At 43.1% G+C, this 20,621-nt stretch overlaps 1 pseudogene; it reads right to left on the bottom strand.

The window, feature by feature from the left end:
* Positions 1-14,853, bottom strand: part of LOC120058134 — a 33,615-nt pseudogene extending 18,762 nt beyond the window's left edge.
* Positions 14,854-20,621: the final 5,768 nt, after the last annotated feature.

Here is a 20,621-nt window from a genome sequence, read left to right as displayed (position 1 = left end):
GAAACTCCAAAGTCATCTCTTTATGCAAAAGTTATTGTATAGTCTTAATCGTGGTAGAGGTGCTGTTTGATACACATACCAGCACTGTTATGATATTTTAAGAGTCTACAGCGTATCGGTAGATAAGAACTGTACAGAGTAATATTGACTAGGGAATGCCCCACCCAAGCAACATGGGAAATGTAGACATCCTCCATATTACACTGTTAAACAGCATACAGTTCCTCCAAGTCTTTTTCTATGCTCCTGATAACATCCTACACTGTGTCAGTTCAGACCATGGCTGCTGTTGGTTGGCTACAGCTCGTGTGATGCCACAGTGCTGGCAGGCAGGGCCGTAGCCATGGAGCCAATCACGCTGTAGTATACCGTAGCAGCCTACAGCCAGAGGAAAAGCATCACTTCCAGGTCAATGACTCCTATAGCCCCTCATAGACAACTATATGTTATCCGGGCTAATCAGAAAGCAGTTCAAAGGTTGTTTACATTCAGTGGATCTCTTGCTGTGGCGTATATACATTTGGCTTTCCAGTTCCACGCGCTAGACACTAAACCACAGCTTCTCAAACTGAAAACAACAAACAAATGTTATGAGGATACTAGGCATCGGCATTGCTATTCTATCGCTATTCTATAAGTCATATTTTTGACAGAGTTAAAAGTAGGTTAATTAGTTATTGTAGGACTCTGTGATGCAGCTGTAAACGCATTTCTATATTGATTTATACCACAGCGTTGTTGAATACTCGTTTCTGATTGGCTAGAAGGGAATTCTCAAATGGGTATTTAAACCAGATAACTTACATTTGTAAAATATATCGGGACTCTGTTCGGATAGTTATCCCGGACACCTTGAAATCATGACGCAACATGTGCCTACACAACTTTACATGCTGCAAAGTTACAGAAAGCTAAACCAACAACCACACAAACTGAAATTGTATACATTGTAAATGCAGGTTCAAGGAGGAAAAACAGACATCTATAATAGACATCTATTTATTGGGAGCATCTGATGACCTGACGTGGTGAGTGCTGACCATGAATTGCTCTGGTCCCTACTGTTGCAGTCATGACACAAGTGGCTCTATGCTGTCAAATCCTCCCATGTTTCTAGTTTTACCATCTGTTTCAAGCAAATATTTGTTCATTTGGTTGTCATCTTGGCAGGTTTGCTAGCAACAAACTATTTAGCTAAGGTAGCTAGTTTCTAGCCTAGAGTTTGATATGCAATGCGATTTCCTCGTAATGTACAGTGTTGAGTGTCTTGACGAGAAGCCAACATTTTCTAGCTTTGCCAGGCAAACTTAGGCATCATCTTTAATTTGGATGTATCCAAATGAATGTCAAAAGAAAACAGCTTAAACAAACGCAAATGCAGCTCCTTTGCTTTTATTCTGTCTGCAGAGGTCGTGACTGTGTTCGCCATAGTTAGTTGGCTAGCTAGCGAGCATGGGACAAGAACGTTGCCAGCGAGCATGGCAGTGAAACATATAAAACAAACAACCAGTGCTTGTCTTGGGTCTAAGCTGTCTGGAGGGTTGTACCAGCACCTTCAATTTTTGGGGAACTGCGTTTCAGCTCCTCTATAAAACAAAATGGCCTATCACCGGCCTGGATTCACACAAAAAGTTTGATCAAAGCGGAATGAAGACGGGAGCGGCATTGAATAGCAACGGAGAGTGGGAATTCATGTCCTTATTTCGCTTTGTTTAAGTTTATTTGCTGCTAGTCTGTGAATCCGGTGTATGCGTGCCAGTCTACAGTATATGGTGTCAGCTTCAGAATGCACAGATTGAGAATGCGCCAGCCTGAATGGGCAGGATACGGTGTTCCAAGTTGTCAAATGAGGGTTCTTATGGTCTTGAAAATCTTGGAAAAGTCATGGAATTTTAATATAGTGTTTTCCTCTTTCCTAAATATATCATCACTCACTTAAAAGTCGACATATCAGACATGATCAGAATTAGGCCAGCACACACACAGTGTGATGTGCATCATCTGTGTGTGAGTGTGCCGTGCCGTTGCCCGAGGAGAGAGACACATTTCAGAAGCAGGTAGCCAATCAAAATAATGATATACTTACTATATAGTCGATTCAAAACATAGCTTGTAGCATGGCTACTGATCTCGCTAGTTAACTATTTAGCTATAAGCATTAATGTCTTTGACTCGTGCCGAAAATCTCCCCCCTGACAGAATCCCCCCCCCCCTCATAATAATTTCCTTAATATTGTGGCTAGAGTCAAATACTTTCTGTGGCGCACATCAGAGTCAAATACTTTCTATAGAACAATCTTCACATCAGGATAGGCAAGCAAAATTACTAATTAATGTATGTGTGTTATATTAAACATAGAGGAGGGTGTCAAATGTAGGCAAACAATACACATTTCAGAACAACTATGGCTGAATTATTATCCTTACGCTTTCAAAAATACTAGTTGAATAAGACATGGGAGAGATGACGAATTTTGGCAAAGAGATTTATTTATAGACTAATACAAATCAGTAGCGGATTTAGGTACGGGCGACATGGGCAGCTGCCCAGGGCGGCATCTTGCCGGGGGCGGACATGGGCTCCCCCGGGTGCGGGAGGGGGCGGGCGCAGGCGCTGAAGGGGGGAGTTTGCCAAGGGCGCCATACAAGCTAGAACCACCACATACACTTGAAATAAATAGCTCAACCGAAAACTGAGTGAAGAGCAGATATCTCAACTAGCAAGCAAGTCGCAGCAATGAAGAACGCGAAGGGGGGAGAATTCTGGCAGGGGGGAGATTTTTGGCACAACACCAGCACTGTTGAGAAATAAATCTGACATTGTTATTTGAAAGCTGGGATTCCCCTCTATTAAATAGTAGGCTATGTAATTCAGACAATGTTAAAAATATCCAAAGAATAGCCTAATTGACAAATAACTTCCATGCTGTGCATAGATCTCCCCTGAAACATTAATATTTTAGCCTTTTCAAGGTTATAGATAAACATGTATTAGCTACTTTGCTTTGAAGTAGCCTACCTTATCCATTTTATCGCTGAATCATTGAATCAGGGAATAATTGTAGAAAGATAGAAAACTATTTGGTTGTAATGTTACAACCTTTTATGTAAAGGGTTGCCAGCCGTCCTCCAGGAGGAATAAGCCTACTGGGTGTGCTGGCTTTTGATTGGAGCCCTGCTCTAACACACAACAGTATATTTATATATTATTAATTCCATTCCTTTACTTTCAGATTTGTGTGTATTGTGTGTATTGTTGTGATATTGTTAGATATTACTTGTTAGATATTACTGCACTGTTGGAGCTAGAAGCTACAAGCATTTCACTACACCCGCAATAACATCTGCTAAACATGTGTATGTGACCAATAAAATTTGATTTGATATAGCCTAAACACCAGCTTCTCAACAGGACCTTGATAAGCAGACTCGGTGTGTTTCAGGGCTAGATCAAAAGCCTGCGCGCCCAGTACCTCTCCAGGTGCAGGGTGGACCACATGTGTTTTATACAGTAGCCTAACAGTGCAGTTATTCTACTTTGTGGAGCCTTGATTGATTTGAGAGCGCAATGGCAGGAAATAGTAGGTCTACATGGGATCAGAGACCAGCAGCCTTCTAGTGTCAATACCACATTTATGAATACTTTTTAATGTAGGCTATATAGAGACGCTACCAATTATTTATAATTTTTGTAAAAATTGTTTAAAAGTCATGGAGAAGTCATGGAAAAGTCATTGAAATTCCATCTGTCAAAATGTGTATGAACCCTTAGCAGTGAATAATCAGAGGTCTCTATAGCATACTGTCGTTTGGGAATTTCTGTGAACATAGTCTAACGAACTGACTTGGAAAAAGACAGCTCCTGCACTTCTTTCATCCAACTGGGTCACGTCCATAAATATACAACCAAAAGATAATAAAGTATGAATTTGCTTATAATGAAAATATCAACTACAATAAAAAAATATTCTACGGATAAATTTATGCTTGAATATTGTTTTCTTTGGCAGCTGTGGTATAAGCGGGATAATTCCTCTGTTCTGTACATTACCTTGGGGGGGATGAACTCCTCCAAGGGACTCAGCCTCGTCCTGCTGCGTCGTCCATTATTTCCAAGGTAATGTACAGAACGTGTACGTTTATCCCTTATTTGATTCATTAGCCTTGTGTTTTTCAGAAGTGAGCCTTGGGGGAGATCCTCTTACTGATGGGGCAGCAGAGTAATTAAAATCTTGAACCTTTGCCATGGTTACCGTGGGCACATCCACATCAGATGCTAATCTACATTGCCAATAGAACTGTCTGTGGGGGACAATAAAGGTAGAATAAAACAATGATAGGGTTCTCACAGAATGATGCAGATTTAGTTCAGTACAGTGTCGTTGATACTGGATTTAACCCTCAATTTAATGTTAAGTCTCCTGGCTGGATGAATGCAGAAATATTCAATACAGCCTCATAATAAATCTGATAAACATTTATCGTTAAAACATGCTCGCATTCACTTGCATTACATCTCTGTTCTCACAGCTGACCATGCTAACATCGGAGACATCAATGAAGACGTCGCCCTTCCACCCTAGATCCTAGAAAATAACATCAAATTGATCAGAAATACAGTATAGACATGGTTAATGTTGAAAATTTCTTTTGTAGCTGGTACTGTGTATATATGAAACAAAATAACCACTTTCAATGTATTGATGAATATTCAACGCCTTCTGGATCAGATGAAGCTGTATTTGCTGCCTGTCTAATGTTCATCTAAAACCTCACTGTCACTTTTTGTCGTCTTGGAATTGAACATTTATTTGACCATTCGTGATCTCGTGAGTAGCTTTCATTGACCAGTGTTGTCTATCTATTGCGATGATGAATGGGTGTGTGGATGGGATGCAGCGAAGCAGTCGAGCCTTGGAGGCTGACCCCATCTGGCTTCAGCCTGGTTATGTTCTATAGTGAGTTCCAGCCCCATCCCCAGCCTCATCACAATAGAGTCCCCAAGGTTCCCCCTGCTCCCCAGCCTTTGTCTTCACATTGGCTTACCTTTTGTCTCATGGCGTGGAGAAGGGATAGATGGGAAATAGAGAGCCCTAGCCCTTAATGGAGGCAGCGTCCTTGAAATAACCCAGTGGAAATGACGCTTCCCCAGCATGTTACACGCTTCCGTGAGCATACAGCCAGGGCTGGGGCTGAGGCAGAGGGAGGGAAGGCACCACAGTAACTAGGTGGCTGTGTTATGTTTGGAGGCAGAGTTTCATCCATGTGCCAGTGACATGCAGTAGAGGGTTTAATAACCGTTCAGTGGGAGTTGCATCATTCCTCTCTGTTGGATAGGACCACCCTGGAACGTATTATGTGAGTACTGCTTACTCTGTGAAGGCTTGTATATTGTGGAAAGTTGTTGTAATTTATGAGTGTAGCTATTTATTATGATGTCATAGAGAGCGGTAGAGTCTTCAGATTCTTTACATGCTGATTCATGATATCAACAGTATACTTTTACTTGTAAGTGAGTTACAGGAATCCTTTAGATTTTCGTTTCTAGTTTGAAGTATTTGAAGGATATCACATTACTTTTGTGGAGCATTATCCTCTTATTTAGTATATTTATGAACCTAAATAAACTATTGTTTGATGATGGGGAATAATGTGGCTAGTTTTGATACACCTTTCCCTGAAACCCTATACATTTGAGAAGTGTATTATGTTCAGAAAACTTCATGTATGAATCTGTTTAGTTGCAATCATATGGACTAGTTAAACGGTTCAATAACCAGACTAAACCAAGAGTCCTGGGAGAAGTAGATTAATTATTGGATGGACGGTGTGTACCCAGTCCATAATATGACACATCCTACATCTGACTCACCCATGTGCTTTAGACTCTTCGAACCATTAGGCCTCAGTGTTTCTCTATTCCGTCCCTTATCTTGTCTTTCAGGAAGGTTTTTTCCAACCTGAAATATCTTCTAATTGTCGTGCCAAGCACCACCAAGGAAATAGCCCCTGGCTACTAATGGCCTTATTTAGAACGGATTAATATTAATCTGTTTGGAATATTTGTTCTATATTATGGTAGTCATCCGAGCAAACGGTAAATGCTTTATATATATACATATTTATTATATATATACACACACTACTCTTCAAACGTTTGGGGTCACTTAGAAATGTCCTTCTTTTTGAAAGAAAAGCACCTTTTTTGTGCATTAAAATAACATCAAATTGATCAGAAATACAGTGTAGACATTGTTAATGTTGTAAATGACTATTGTACCTGGAAACGGCTGATTTTTTATGGAATATCTACATAGGCGTACAGAGGCCCATTATCAGCAACCATCACTCCTGTGTTCCAATGGCACGTTGTGTTAGCTAATCCAAGTTGATCATTTTAAAAGGCTAATTGATCATTAGAAAACCCTTTTGCAATTATGTTAGCACAGCTGAAAACGGTTGTCTTGATTAAATAACAATAAAACTGGCCTTCTTTAGACTAGTTGAGTATCTGGAGCATCAGCATTTGTGGGTTCGATTAAAGGCTTCAAATGGCCAGAAACAAAGAACTTTCTTCTGAAACTCGTCAGTCTATTCTTGTTCTGAGAAATGATGTCTATTCCATGCGAGAAATTGCCAAGAAACTGAAGATCTCGTACAACGCTGTGTATTACTCCCTTCACAGAACAGAGCAAACTGGCTCTAACCAGAATAGAAAGAGGAGTGGGAGGCCCCGGTGCACAACTGAGCAAGAGCACAAGTACATTAGAGTACAGATGCCTCACAAGTCCTCAACTGGCAACTTCATTAAATAGTACCCGCAAAACACCAGTCTCAACGTCAACAGTGAAGAGGTGACTCCGGGATGCTGGCCTTCTAGGCAGAGTTGCAATGAAATAGCCATATCTCAGACTGGCCTATAAAAAGTAAAGATTAAGATGGGGAAAATAACACACTGGACAGAGATATACATTTTTCTTTGCAACTCTGCATATGTGGTAACTCCTTCAAGACTGTTGGAAAAGCATTCCAGGTGAAGCTGGTTTAGAGAATGCCAAGCGTGTACAAAGCTGTATCAAGGCAAAGGGAGGCTACTTTGAAGAATCTCAAATATAAAATATATTTTGATTTGTTTAACACTTTTTTGCTTACTACATGATTCCTTATGTGTTATTTCATAGTTTTGATGTCTTCACTACAATTCTACAATGTAGAAAATTGTCAAATAAAAGAAAAACCCTTGAATGAGTAAGTGTGTCCAAACTTTTATATAAATATATATATATAATAACCGAACTTTTGAACGGTAGTGTATATATATATATATATATATATATATATATATATATATATATATATATACACTACCGTTCAAAAGTTCGGGGTCACTTAGAAATGTCCTTGTTTTTGAAAGAAATGCAGCTGTTTTGGCCCTTAAAATAACATCAAATTGATCAGAAATACAGTATAGACATGGTTAATGTTGTAAATGACTTTTGTAGCTGGTACTGTGTATATATGAAACAAAATAACCACTTTCAATTTATTGATGAATATTCAAAGCCTTCTGGATCGGATGAAGCTGTATTTTCTGTGTGTCTAATTAGCCTCTAAAACCTCACTGTCTTAGTTTGAAGCTGTATTTTCTGCCTGTTTAATTAGCCTCTAAAACCTCACTGTCTCAGTTTGTAGCTGTATTTTCTGCCTGTCTAATTAGCCTCTAAAACCTCACTGTCTCAGTTTGAAGCTGTATTTTCTGCCTGTCTAATTAGTCTCTAAAACCTCACTGTCTCAGTTTGAAGCTGTATTTTCTGCCTGTCTAATTAGCCTATAAAACCTCACTGTCTCAGTTTGAAGCTGTATTTTCTGCCTGTCTAATTAGCCTCTAAAACCTCACTGTCTCAGTTTGAAGCTGTATTTTCTGCCTGTCTAATGTTCATCTAAAACCTCACTGTCTCAGTTTGAACCTGTATTTTCTGCCTGTCTAATGTTCATCTAAAACCTCACCGTCTCAGTTTGTACTCTATGTAATACCTCAGTTAACTATAACACTGTCAGATGTGGCTTACACAATTATGTACCAGAAGTTCATTGTTATCGGTATGATTATGTTGTTGAGGGAAGTTTGTTTAGAAGTGAGTTATAGTTAAAAACCTTAAGGCTTTGACTCTTTTCTCTCAGAAAATCATAAATGCAGCTTTGTTTGCCAGCCTGGATTCAGGATCAAGTTGGATTTCATGTGGGCGAGGTGGAGACAGTTGCTAAGCCGCAGTCAAGACATGTCCTTTTGGAGTGTTTCAAAATAACGTTCCCACTCAAGAGTTATTTCAGCTCCAAATGGGTGTGATATTGGACTTGACCTTCTGCTGGTAAACTAGTTGTTACCAGTAAAAAGAGTCTTGTCCCCAAATAACCTGGACTGCTGAGGCAATGACACTGCAGCATCTGTCATAGTGGCATTTCTAAAAAGCTGAGTGGAAATGTTATTATGGAGCAATCCTGTTTCCTCTGGAGCTTTACCTGGAAACTATACAAAGGGAATAGAATAAGAGCTATTTCAATACAGGCCTTCCAGGAGGATTCCTGTCACGTGCTGTAATAAGGGGGTGGGGGGGGGGACGTACTTCTGTCAAGCGAAGTGAGAATAATCTAACGTGGCGTGTGTATACAGCATGTGCGAAGTAGTTCTTGGTACATCTTTTTTGTCTTATCTTTAGAAACGAGGGACATTTTTCATAATGATGTATGCATTTCATATTTCACAATTATCACGCTGCTTTTGACCCATTTTATTGGAAGCTCCTCTCAAGCTACGATGTGAAGAGAGGGTCAGGTGACGCAGGTATACTAGACACCAACTTGAGCGCTTCTGTTGGGAAGCCTTTGTACAAACATTCCATCTGTACCGCTCCTCAAGCCTCTCCATGTCAAACCGTCAGTTTGAGTATATTTGGGGTCGGTGGGAACAGAAAGACCCTTCACACGTCCAGTCCCATTGTGCGGAGAAAGCCTTTGTAAACGAATTGCTTCGCCTTCTACCCGTCTTCACAGTAGGCGGTGGAGACAAGGAGAGCAGGAGTGACTGGCAGCCATGGGCCTGACTCGGAGACAAGCAGGCTTTCATCTGAGTTGGAGCGAGAGAGCTGAGCTGGAGGACTTGCCATGAAAAGATTAGAGTGCTGTTTGGCACAAGAATCAAGATGCACTGTGGATCTGTTGCACACCACCATGGCAACCAAAGCCTTACCAAAGCACTGCCAACTCTCCTCAATGCCATCCCTTCTCATGCAATTAAAAAGGATCTTACTTGAATACTTTTTTCGTACTGTACTCGCTTGTAACTGTAGCATATGAGCAGTGAAATCGTACGGTGAACAATAATGCATCTACAGTACATAGCTAAGTACACATATATTTCATGTGTCAAGTCTCTTATTGCAAAATAATAGGAGTAAGTTATCTCCATTATCAATATACAGGCCAGCTCAGCTGTCCCAACTCCCTATCCCAAAATCCCCATATCCCCATCCCGTATCACCATATCCTCACCCCCATATCCCATATCACCATCCCCATATCCCCATCACCATATCCCAATATCCTCACCCCCATATCCCATATCCCCATATCCTCACCCCCATATCCCATATCACCATCCCCATATCCCCATCACCATATCCCAATATCCTCACCCCCATATCCCATATCCCCATATCCTCACCCCCATATCCCATATCACCATCCCCATATCCCATCACCATATCCCTATATCCTCACCCCCATATCCCATATCACCATACCCATATCCCCATCACCATATCCCTTATCCCCGTCCCCATATCCCTTATCCCCATCACCTTATCCCCATCCCCATATCCCCTTATCCCCATCACCATATCCCCATCCCCATATCCCCATCACCTTATCCCCATCCCCATATCCCCTTATCCCCATCACCATATCCCCATCCCCATATCCCCATCACCTTATCCCCATCCCCATATCCCCTTATCCCCATCACCATATCCCCTTATCCCCATCACCATATCCCCTTATCCCCATCACCTTATCCCCATCCCCATATCCCCTTATCCTCACCCCCATATCCCCCCATCCCCACCCCCATATCCCCATCCCCATGTCCCATATATCTCCATGCAGGGCACTGCTGTACCCTAATTACCAACCAGGGATGTCTCCTTGGAAGCCAGACTCCCCAGTCCCCGCCACCAAGTTTGATTGACAGCCTCCCACCACAGGAGGGGGATTATTTACCTCCTAAAGTCTCCAGGGACTAAGTTAACGATCCCAGCCAACAACACAACACAAAGAGGAAGTTAATGATCCCAGCCAACAACACAACACATAGAGGAAAAGCCTGAGAAGTCACTTCTGCCTGCTGGAGTTATTTGAAGCACACTCTGCTTCCTTTTGAGGGGGATTAGAGAAGAGAGAGAAACGATTGTGTGTTTGTGTGTGTGTGTGTGTGTGTGTGTGAGCGTGTGTGTGTGTGTGTGTGTGTGTGTGTGTGTGTGTGTGTGTGTGTGTGTGTGTGTGTGTGTGTGTGTGTGTGTGTGTGTGTGTGTGTGTGTGTGTGTGTGTGTGTGTGTGCTTTTGAGGAGAATTTCAGAAATAGTGTCAAAGGCAGATTAAGCAGGAGAGACCAACTAAGGCTGAGAGAGAGAAAGAGGCTCCTGAAGTAAGAAAACTGATGTTCTCAGCACTTTGCCACTCTTCAAGGTGTCTGTGACAGTGCTGTGTTCATCTGTCACCCAGGCTGTGTGTGGAGAAGTAACTGGTAAGGGATAATGGCAATGTTTTTGTGTTTTTATTAACAAATACAAGATATCACATTTAATCATGGTAGTAAGTGTGGTGGTGGTGATTTATCCTTTGTAGGGTGATATCTCTACTGTTTAGTTTGTTTAGTTAGCAGTCTTACTCTTATTTTACTTATAGACTTAGACCATATTATACAATGTGTCATCAAAAAGAAAGGAGGACCAAGGCACTCTTCATATAATTCAAATGCCTTTATTTGTAACGCATGTTCAATGGAAACAAAAAATAAAGCTGATCCGGTTGAAGAAGTAACTGTATACTAAGGTCAAATTCAATAAGCTTGGCTGCAGTCACTTTCTTTATGTGTGTGTGTGTGTGTGTGTGTGTGTGTGTGTGTGTGTGTGTGTGTGTGTGTGTGTGTGTGTGTGTGTGTGTGTGTGTGTGTGTGTGTGTGTGTGTGTGTGTGTGTGTGTGTGTGTGTGTGTGTGTGTGTGTGTGTGAAATATTCAATCAATAATTTGTTATTTCCCTCTGGCTTTGTTTGCATTGTTCATCTGTAAGTTTCATCAGCTGGAACATGATGGGGAAGTATGCATGAAGTCGCTATCGATTGACAGTGCCAGTATTTGCATGCAGCTGTTGGCCAGTGTCCTATACAATACACAGGGCTGGGAATAAAAAAAATACAGCTGAGACTAATACAGCTCCACTGTTGTTGTTGTGGCATCAGAGGAGCTGATATGCCAGTGTTGATTAGGAAGCAGAACAGTATGATCCTGTTAAATGTTGATTTCCCGCCTACAGTAGATGGACAATCTCAAAAGTAATGATTTATCATTAGAGGATCATAAACAATAACTAATAATGCCTATACTGCCAGAAAAATTATAATATCACCTTTCTGGTAAAACTAGTCACATATCACAGTTTTCCTGTACAACAAAAGTGGGAGCTTGAAATAATCGAAATGATTTCTAAATATAGTAAGAATCAAATTATAAACAAAATGTCTTATAACTGTAAAATATATCAACAAATCAAGTTTTTTGGTCACATACACATATTTAGCAGATGCTTTGTGGGTGTAGTGAAATGCTTGTGTTCCTAGCTCCAACAGTGCAGTAATATCTAACAATTCACAACAATACACACACATCTAAAAGTAAAAGAATGGAATTAAGAAAAATATAAATATTAGGACGAGCAATGTCGGATTGGCATTGATTAAAATACAGGAAATAGAATACAGTATATACATATGAGATGATTAAAGCAGTATGTAAACATTATTAAAGTGACTAGTGTTCATTTATTAAAATGGCTAGGGATTCCATGTCTATGTATATAGAGCAGGAGCCTCAAAGGTGCAGGGTTGAGTAACCGGGTGGTAGCCGCTAGTGATGGCTATTTAACAGTCTTATGGTCTTGAGATAGAAGCTGTTTTTCAGTCTCTCGGTCCCAGCTTTGATGCACCTGCACTGACATCGACCTTCTGGATGATAACGGGGTGAACAGGCCGTGGCTCGAATGGTTGATGTCCTTGTTGATCTTTTTGGCCTTCCTGTGACATCGGGTGCTGTAGGTGTCCTAGAGGGCAGGCAGTGTGCGCAGTGATGCGTTGAGAAGACCCCACCACCCTCTGGAGAGGATGCTCTCAATTGTGCATCTGCAAAAGTTTGTGAGGGTCTTAGGGGCCAAGCCGAATTTCTTCAGCCTCCTGAGGTTGAAGAGGCGCTTTTGCACCTCTGTGTGGGTGGACCATGTAAAATTGTCAGTAATGTGTATGCAGAGGAACTTGAACCTTTTCACCTTCTCCAATGCGGTCCCGTTGATGTGGACAGGGGTGTGCTCCCTCTGCTGTTTCCTGAAGTCCACGATCAGCTCCTGTTGACGTTGAGGGGGAGGTTATTTTCTTGGCACCACTCCACCAGGGCCCTCACCTCCTCCATGTAGGCTGTCTCGTCATTGTTGTATAATCAGACCTACTACTGTTGTGTTGTCTGCAAACTTGATGATTGAGTTGGAGGTGTGCGTGGCCACACAGTCATGGGTGAACAGGGAGTACAGGAGTACACCCTTGTGGGGCCCCTGTGTTGAGGATCAGCGAGGTGGAGGTGTTGTTTCCTACCTTCACCACCTGGGGGGCGGCCCGTCAGGAATTCCAGGACCCAGTTGCACAAGGCGGGGTTCAGACCCAGGGCCCTGAGCTTAATGATGAGCTTGGAGGGTACAATGGTGTTGAAGGCTGAGCTGTAGTCAATGAACAGCATTCTTACAAAGGTATTCCTCTTGTCCAGATGGGATAGGACAGTGTGCAGAGCGAATTGAAGTGGGTCTAGGGTGTTAGGTAAGGTAGAGGTGATATGATCCTTCACTAGCCTCTCAAAGCACTACATGATGACAGAAGTGAGTGCTACTGGGCGATTGTCATGTAGATCAGTTACCTTTTGCTTTCTAGGGTACAGGAACAATGGAGGACATCTTGAAGCAAGTGGGGACAGCAGAATGGGAGAGATTGAATATGTCCAGTTAGCTGGTCTGTGCATGCTCTGAGGACGCGTCTAGGGATGCAGTCTGGGCCGGCAGCCTTGCGAGGGTTAACACGCTTAAATGTCTTACTCTTGTCGGCCACGGAGAACGAGAGCCCACAGTCCTTGGGAGCGGGCCGTGTCAATGGCACTATATTATCCTCAAAGTGGGCGAAGAAGGTGTTTAGCTTGTCCTGGAGCAAGACGTTGGTGTCCACGACGTGGCTGGTTATCCCTTTGTAATCTGTGATTGTCTGTAGACCCTGCCACAGACGTCTCGTGTCTCAGCCGTTGAATTGTGACTTACGGAGGGAAAGACTACACTGTTTGTATTCAACCATATTACCAGCCACCTTGCCATGGTAAAATACCGTGCTTCGTGCTTTCAGTTTTGCGCGAATGCTGCCATCTATCCACGGTTTCTGGTTTGGGTAGGTTTTAATCGTCACAGTGGGAACAACATCCCCAATACACTTTCTGATGAACTCAGTGTATACGTCAATGTTATTCTTAGAGGCTATCCGGAACATATCCCAGTCTGCGTGATCAAAACAATCTTTAAGCATGGATTCCGATTGGTCAGACCAGCGTTGAATAGACCTTAGCACTAGTATTTCCTGTTTGAGTTTCTGCCTATAGGAAGGGAGGAGCAAAATGAAGTCGTGAAATGATGATCAATGATGTTTGCTCTCAGGTGTGGCCGGATATTGGGAGGTTGTTATTTGTAGATGATGTGGCCTTATGGAAGAGAGGAAGAAATGTGCCTTACGTAGTCAGAAAGGTACAGGAAGCTATTGATGAGATAGAGTGGTAGGCATTAATGTTGGAATTCAGGTTCTCTGTAGAGAATTTAGACAATGTTCTTTACCAGGGGGAAGGTGGAAGATGAGGTATGCTTGAGGTTATATGGGAGAAACTTGGAGAGCTTGGGGGCCTTCAGGTTCCTTGGGGTAAACTTTGATACTAGACTGACCTGGGCAGAACACATTGAGAGAGTGGTGGGAAAGTGTAAGAAGGTGCTAAATGTGACGCGCTGTCTGACGGGGAAGGAGTGGGGGGCTGGGCGTTCCTCATTGAGGACCATGTATGTTGCATTGATCCGGTCTGACGGGGAAGGAGTGGGGGGCTGGGCGTTCCTCATTGAGGACCATGTATGTTGCATTGATCTGGTCTGATGGGGAAGGAGTGGGGGGCTGGGCGTTCCTCATTGAGGACCATGTATGTTGCATTGATCCTGTCTGACAGGGAAGGAGTGGGGGGCTAGGCGTTCCTCATTGAGGACCATGAATGTTGCATTGATCCGGTCTGACGGGGAAGGAGTGGGAGGCTGGGTGTTCCTCATTGAGGACCATGTATGTTGCATTGATCCGGTCTGACGGGGAAGGAGTGGGGGGCTGGGCGTTCCTCATTGAGGACCATGTATGTCGCATTGATCCGGTCTGACGGGGAAGGAGTGGGGGGCTGGGCGTTCCTCATTGAGGACCATGTATGTCGCATTGATCCGGTCTGACGGGGAAGGAGTGGGGGGCTGGACGTTCCTCATTGAGGACCATGTATGTCGCATTGATCCGGTCTGACGGGGAAGGAGTGGGGGGCTGGACGTTCCTCATTGAGGACCATGTATGTTGCATTGATCTGATCTGTAATAGACTATGGCAGTATAGCGTATGGTTCTGCAGCCTGGATCTTATTGGAAAGGCTAGAAGTCATACAGGGACAAGGACTCAGAATATGTAGTGGGGCGTTTCTGACCTCCCCAGAGGCTGCACTACAGGTGGAGATGGGGGGAAATGCCATTGCAGATTAGGAGACAGCAACTGGCAATTAATTATTGGGTCAACCTACAGAGACATGGGGTGCCTCATCCTGCAAAGGGAATTTTACAGGCATGCTTGGAACATGAGCGAAGACAGAACACGAGCTTTGGGTGGGAGGGTAATACCCAGGCGAATGAGATGGGACTGTATGGAAGGGACTTTAGTCCAACGGTAGCTATTCCTGTAAATCCAGCACGGCTACTCCCACCTCCAGTAGTTGATCTAGAAATGTTGGAGAGACTACAGGAAGATAGGGAGGGTGTTGAGCCATCTGATTTGTTTAATAGACGTCTGGATTTTGTGTATCAGGATGTTGTGCCATTTACACAGATGGTTCAAAAGATCCAATGACAGGACGTACTGGGTCAACATTTGTAGTGCAGGAATGTGGGGTCAGAGTCAGGAAACGTATTACAGATCATCTGGCTGTGTATACAGCCGAGATGATGGCCATAGTGTTCGCCTTGCAGTGGATGGAGGAAGTCAAGCCAGACAGAGTAGTTATTTGCTCTGATTCATGTGCAGTGTTGATGAGTCTCTAGTCCTTTAGCTCACATAGCAGACAAAACATGTTTTATGAGATGCTACAAGCCCATTGCAGGATTAGAGTAATGAGTATACAGATAAGATTTACTTAGGTCCCAGCCCATGTGGGGGTGGAGAGGAGCGAGGCAGTTGATGTACTGGCTAAACAAGCACTTAGTACTGGGGATGTTAAGGTTGTAATTTCCATGAGCAAGGCAGAGGCAAAAAGCCTGATATGGACAGTAGTGGTGCAGAGATGGCAGGCGCAGTGGAATAGAGATACTAAGGGCAGGCATTTATTTCAAGTACAGAGGAAAGTCAGGGAGACGAGGACAGCAGGAAGGGACAAGATTAAGGGTGGGACACAGCCAGTTGAATAAGACCTTAAGTGTGATAGGAAAGCATCCAACAGGAAATTGTGATTATTGCCAGGAAACCGAGACAGTTCAGCATGTATTGCTACAGTGTGGGCAGTATCAGAGGGAAAGAGAGAGGCTGAGATCTAGTATGAGGGAGAAGGGGATTCAGGAAATTAGTTTAAAGAGTATATTGAGTAGAACGTCATTAGACATAGTCTCAAATATGTTGTTATCTTTTTTAAGAGCAACGGGGCTGGCAGGTAGGATTTAGATTCTCCCTGTCTATGGCCCACACTCCAGAATGGTAATGCACCATGACATTGGATGCCAACCGCCGATAAACCCCACTGAAGAAGAAGATGGAGTCGTGATCTGATTTGCCGAAGGGAGTGCGGTGGAGGGCCTTGTAGGCATCTCGAATGGGGAATTTTCAGTAGTTGAGTGTTTTTCCAGAACTTCGGTAGCGTTTTCCTCAAATTTGCTTAGTTAAAATACCCAGCTACAATAAATGCGACCTCAGGATATGTGGTTTCCAGTTTGCATAAAATCCAGTGTAGTAGTTCCTTGAGGGCCGTCGTGGTATCGGCTTGAGGGCTGGGACTATAGCCGAAGAGAATTCTCTTGGGAGGTAATATGGTTGGCATTTGATTGTGAGGTATTCTAGGTCGGATGAAAAAAAGGACTATGTTATCACAATCACACCATGAGTAGTTAATCATGAAACATACACCACTCCTTTCTTCTTCCCGGAAATTCTTTATACCTGTCTGCGCGATGTACTGAGAACCCAGCTGGCTGTATGGACGGGGACAGTATATCCCGAGAGAGCCAGGATTCCGTGAAATAGAGTATGTTACAGTCCCTGATGTCTCTCTGGAAGGAGAACCTCGCTCTGAGCTCGTCTACTTTATTGTCCAGCGACTGAACAAGAGCGAGTAATATACTTGTAAGCGGTGGATGGTGTGCACGCCTCCTGAGCCGGACTAGAAGTCCACTCTAAATACCTCTTCTCCGCCGGCGGCATCTTGGAGCCTCTGGGACTTCAGTTCAATTGCCCTGGGGGGTACGAACAAAGGATCCAATTCGGGAAAGTCATATTCCTGGTCGTAATGCTGGTGAGTTACCGCCGCTCTGATATCCAAAAGTTGTGTCCCGGCTGTATGTAATAAGACAAAAAACGCTCTGAGCTAATAATGTAAGAAATAACACACACAAAAACGAAATACAGCAAAGGTGCTTTGGACCTAGAAGTAGAGCTGTCTGTCGGCGCTTACTTAATGACAATATACAATTGGAACCATTCAAATGCCTGCTGGCTCGTTACAACTTCAGCTTTAAGCACACATTGATTTTGGCCCTCTGTGACCAAGAGAAAGTAGTCTTGTTTCAATTCTAAATCCATCTGAGAACATCACAGCGAGATGAGACTATGTTTGCTGTAACCGCTAGAGCCCTCAAACTCAACTCTGGACCTCGAAGCCAGTTCCACTGCATTTTTTCAATGTTCCCCTCCAATCAGGGACTGATTTAGACCTGGGACACCAGGTGTGTGCGATTAATTATAAGGTAGAACAGAAAACCAGCAGGCTCTGGACCTCGTAGGGTAAGAGTTGAATACCTCTGCTCTAGAGTCTCCCGTTTCGTATGCCATATTGTAAATGAAGCTGTGAGGTTCACAGGCAATGGAGTTCCATCCTTTGTCTGGATAGGCCAGAAAATATGACATGTTGCTACCTACTCAAATGAGGTGTCAGATTTCACATACTGGGGTCGGGTTCCCCTGCTCAGACATTGCGTGCATCAACCAATGGTTGTGTGCCACGTCATCGACTGTGTCATCGACTGACAGATTGCTGTAACATATGATGCGGTTAGATGATGCGTAAAATACCTATCCTGGCATGGTAAGATCTGGGCAGAGGAACGCAACCTGTGTCTCAGATGAGAGCGGAGCAGGACAACCAGAGATGTCACGGAGCAATTCACAGAGCGCTCTGTACAGAAAAATGTTGGTCAGAACAGTTCCAGAATCGCTCAAAGTCACCCAAATAGTGGACTTAATGTTTAAGAGGATTACTGTAGACCATCAACGTCATATTGAGGCAGATTTCCATGACAGATGCCATGCAGTGCGCTGTCCACTCACCCACTATTTATCTCGGAAGCTTCTGTTTTGATGAGTTTGCAAAATCAACTATACTAAACAAAAATATGAACGCAACATGTAAAGTGTTGGTCCCATGTTCCATGAGCTGAAATAAAAAATCCCAGAAATGTTCCATTCTGACATGACTTGCCCTTTTGAGTGAGGATCATAGGAGCCAGATTCCCCCATTGATCTCTGGTGAACAAACCAGAGACTTTCAGTCAAATTACTCCCCAGACGGACCGGCGATTTCAACAGAGAGACAACAAAGACATACACACGTAAATGTGTACATTGCAATTCTTTCGAATGAGCGGCCGTTCATGTGCAAAGTATTCGCATTTCCCAGAGCATAAGTTCTCAGCTGTATGTACGTTAGTGAAGTCCTTTCCCTTTTTCTCCAGCTCTTTCTTACATGCCCCTCCCTTTCCCTCTCTTTTGAATCCGCCATTTTGTGTAACAAGCCGTCATATCGGTTTAGTCCACTAGGGACTTTTCATTGCATTATGTAGTAATCAATGTGTAAGCTATTCTGTTTGTGCGTTTATGTAATTCTGTGTGATTATTTAGTTAGTTAGTAAATAAAAAATTAAGCCAATGTGTATATCACTGATTCATCACTTATGCTGGGGTTGTGCAGATATCCAAGGATTTTGCAACATCCAGAATGAGACTAAAGGTAAATTAATTAATGACTGATTGATGACTGAAATGTAATGTCTTTATATCTTTAAGAGTTCATTCGGAAAACGGTAACTCGTTAACTAAACTTTTTCCGTGGTTCCCCAAGATTGCTAATGAGTTAATTGTTACAGGATTAATTTAATCATCATAATAATTAAACATAGTTAATCGATTTGATAAAATAATCGTCATCACCTTAATGACAGTAAAGACACAACAATTCTCACAAAAAGCTTATTTCTTTCAAATTGTGTGCACAAATTGGTTTACATCCCTGTTAGTGAGAATCCATCCACCTGACAGGTGTGGCATATCAAGAAGCTGATTAAACAGCATGATCATTACACAGGTGCACCTTGTGCAGGGGACAATAAAAGGCCACTCTAAAATGTGCAGTTTTGTCACACAACACAATGTCACAGATGTCTCAAGTTTTGAGGGAGCATGCAATTGGCACACTGACAGCAGGAATTTCCACCAGAACTGTTGCCAGATACTTTCATGTTAATTTCTGTACCATAAGCCAAACAATGTCGTTTTAGAGAATGAAATTGTGGGTTTGCACAACCTAAGAATTTCTGCACAAACTGTCAGAAACCGTCTCAGGGAAGCTCATCTGTGTGCTCATCATCCTCACCAGGGTCTTAACCTGACTGCAGTTTGGCGCCGTAACCGACTTCAATGGACAAATGATCACCTTCGATGGTCACTGGCACGATGGAGAAGTGTGCTCTTCACGGATGAATCCCGGTTTCAACTGTACCGGGCATATGGCAGACAATGTGTATGGTGTTGTGTGGGCGAGCGGTTTGCTGATGTCAACATTATGAACAGAGTGCCCCATGGTGGCAGTGGTTATAGTATGAGCAGGCAGAAGCTACGGATAGCGAAAACAATTGCATTTTAACTTGAAGGCACAGAGATTCCTTGACGAGATCCTGAGGCCCATTGTTGTGCTATTCATCATCCACCGCCATCACCTCATGTTTCAGTATGATAATGCATGGCCCCATGTCGCAAGGATCTGTACACAATTCCTGGAAGCTGAAAATGTCCCAATACTTCCATGGCCTGCATACTCACCAGACATGTCACCCGTTGAGCATGTTTGGGATTCTCTGGATCAACGTTTACGACAGAATGTTCCAGTTCCCGCCAATATCCAGCAACTTCGCACAGCCATTAAAAATTTATTGGACAACATTCCACAGGCCACAATCAACAGCCTGATCAACTCTATGCGAAGGAGATGTGTCACGCTGCATGAGGCAAATGGTGGTCACACCAGATACTGACTGATTTTCTGATCCATGCTCCTACTTAAAAAGAAAAATGTAACGTCATCATCGTAACCCTTCTGACTGGGCAGACGTCAATTCATCGTCTTTTCCAAGTTGGTTCAACGTAATTCAATTGAAATGACGTGGAAATAACATTGATTCAACCAGTGTGTGCCCAGTGGGTAGTTGCTCTAGTCTAGTGCAATGGGCCACTGAAATGGATTACTGCCAGAGCTCTGTAGCCAGCATGCTGTTCTGTTAGCGCTGTAAACTAAAACGGGGCGTTATTACGAGATATCAATAGTCATGTTTTGCATCTCAAATGGTACCCTATTCCCTATATAGTGCACTACTTTTGACCAGAGCTTTATGGGCCCCTGGTCAAAAGTAGTGCACTAAATAGGGAATAGGGTGCCATTTTGAGAGAGAACCGTAGTGATCCCATGAGGTCATTGATAAAAGGTCATCCGAGGTAGTGGAACGTGTGAGCTGAGTTACGG

Source organism: Salvelinus namaycush, chromosome 13, assembly GCF_016432855.1.
Source record: "Salvelinus namaycush isolate Seneca chromosome 13, SaNama_1.0, whole genome shotgun sequence".
Classification (NCBI taxonomy): Eukaryota; Metazoa; Chordata; class Actinopteri; order Salmoniformes; family Salmonidae; genus Salvelinus; species Salvelinus namaycush.
This window is presented reverse-complemented; position numbering and strand designations above follow the sequence as displayed.